Source organism: Mauremys mutica, chromosome 9, assembly GCF_020497125.1.
Source record: "Mauremys mutica isolate MM-2020 ecotype Southern chromosome 9, ASM2049712v1, whole genome shotgun sequence".
Lineage (NCBI taxonomy): Eukaryota > Metazoa > Chordata > Testudines > Geoemydidae > Mauremys > Mauremys mutica.
Window position 1 is genome coordinate 23300063 of NC_059080.1, and position 2553 is coordinate 23302615.

A 2553-nucleotide genomic window follows, 5' to 3' on the forward strand; every position below is an offset into this window, starting at 1 on the left:
CAGTGTGCAGCATCCTGGCCATCTATATCCATTTCATCTAAAGACTTGCTTGCCTTTCAAAGGATTTTCTTTTCAGTACATTTTATTATTTCCAGCAGATTTTGCTCGGTATAGCGGGATCCATTTTCGCTTGCTCTTCAGACATTTCAGCATCCAGATTCCTTTCATAAGACCACTCATTCAGCAATGCTCCAATTCTCTCATAGGCCCTGAGTGAAAACCCACTGAATTCAATGGAAGGACTCCCCCCCAATGGGCTTTGAGTCAGACTCAGTGTAACAGTGCCCTTTGCTGCCCCAATAAAGCACAGAGAGGCTTCTCTTTCTGCAGCACCCATGGCTTTATTTACAAAGTTCTCCCACCACCAGTAATACTATTTACAGAGCTTGCAGGCCTGACAAGCTCCTCTCCTACCCAGAGTCTACCCTCCGCCTGGAGACTGACCTTCCCCTGGCCATTCTCCCTTCTTCTGGCTGCCAGCCAGCCTTTATAGCCCTTGAAGCCTCAGGCCCACAGGTGCAGTCAGTTCTAAAGGCCAGGCACCAGACTTCTCCCCAGCCCCAATCTATTTCCCCTGATTGGGGCTGGCTGAGCAGGGGCTAATTAGGTGCCTTTGCACCAGCACCCTGCTACACTCAGAAATAGGCATCTCTGTCTCCATCTCAGGCTATGGCAAGGGAGCATTCTCCAGAACTGGATCCTGTATCTAGCTCATCACCTACCACCTCTCTGTTTACAGGGCTCCCCTGTTCATGTCTGGCTGTACCAATGCAGCACTTGCTCAATGTTCAAACCTTCACTGTCTGTTCTGGAGCATGTTGATGACAAAAGTAGGTTGACTGCTTTTTTCATAGATTCAAAGGCCAGAAGGGATAATTGTGATCACCTGACCTCATGTATTACATGGGCCAGAGAATTTCCCCAAAATAATTCCTAGAGCAGAGCTTTTAGAAAAACATCCATCTTGATTTAAAATTGTCAGTGATGGAGAATTCACTACAACCCATGGTAAATTGTTCAATAGCTAATTACTCTCACCATTAAAAATTTACACTTCTTTACTGGTTTGAATCTGTCTAGCTTCAACTTCCAGCCACTGGATTGTGTTGTACCATTCTCTGCTACATTGAAGAGCCTGTTAAATATTTGTTTCCCCCATAGGTACTGATAGACTGTAATCAAGTCAACCCTTAACCTTCTTTTTATGAAGATAAATCGATTGACTCTATCACTATAAGGGATGTTTCTAATCCTTTAATTATTCTTGTGGCTCCACTCTGAACTCTCTCCAATTTACCAACATCCTTCTTGAATTGTGGGCACCAGAACTGGATGCAGGATTCCAGCAGAGGTTGCACCAGTGCCAAATACAGAGGCTAAATAATCCTTCTACTCCTACTTGAGAGTCCTCTGTTTATACATCACAGGACCGCATTAATCCTTTTGGTCACAGCGGGAGTGTATATTCAGACGATTATCCATCATGACCTCCAAATCTTTTTCAGAGTCACTGCTTTCCAGGATAGAGTTCCCATCCTGTAAGTATGGCCTACATTCTTTGTTCCTTTCATGGATGCCTCTCTGGTGGTGTGGTGGTGGTGATTTATTTACAGTAGCATCCATTATGTGCTAAGTGCTTTCCAAACATGTAAGAATACTCCCTGCTTAGAGCTCACACATATACGACAATTGGAATGAGACAAAGAAGATTAGCATAGTCCCTGTGCAAGAATGACACACAAATTCATGAACTAAAGACATAGGTCAAGGGAAGGAGAAAAACAATAGGCAAGATATGTACAATGAAGGTACAAATCAGCAAGATTCACTGTAACTAGCACAATAGTCCTGGGTCTCTACAGGGACTTGAGTGTGGACAACCCATGCATAAGAACTATACGGAAGAAAGCATGGAGGTGATTATGTGAAAATCCAAGAAAGTAGGATGAGGTGGGGAGCCTTGGCAGAATGGAGGGGACAGGGTGACATGAAGCCGGACAAGAGAGGATAAGCAGGGAGGGGCAGAGTATGTAGCGCTTTGAAGTTGGGGGACACAGCGTACATTTTGTATGATATTAGATGGGAAGCCAGTTGGGGGATTCAAAACCAGGAGTTACACGGTCAGACCAATGGGCAAAGAAAAGTTTACTCCCTTCAGAGCTTTTCAGTTTAGGCTTCCTCTTTTATACCCTCGTTGTTTCCGTGGCTGGCACTATTAGATGCCAGCTTTAACAGTCATGATGGTTTTACATTCACATCCCAGTTTTTTGATGGTGGGGAGAAGAGCCTGAGCCTTATAGCAGCTAAATTAAGAAAAAACCCAAGAAGAGTAGCCAAATCCTCACTACTGCTGTAAATTGATTTCAATGGAGTTTTGCTCATGTTGCCCCTGACCTGAGCAGCTACTTAATGTTCAGGATTCAGAGTAGCAGCCGTGTTAGTCTGTATCCGCAAAAAAAATGTTCAGTTTCATTTCTTAATGTTCAGTTGGTAACAGTCAAGGATTTCTTCAATGCAATCTTGTAATTCACAGGGACTATACAAAGTCCTCTA

General features: G+C 43.8%; 1 non-coding gene across 1 annotated transcript; it reads left to right on the plus strand.

Moving 5' to 3' along the window:
- Positions 1-1663: 1663 nt before the first annotated feature.
- On the plus strand, positions 1664-1766 carry LOC123378122. The gene has a single exon (XR_006582465.1). It is a non-coding gene; the product is annotated as a U6 spliceosomal RNA (small nuclear RNA).
- The last annotated feature ends 787 nt before the right edge of the window (positions 1767-2553 follow it).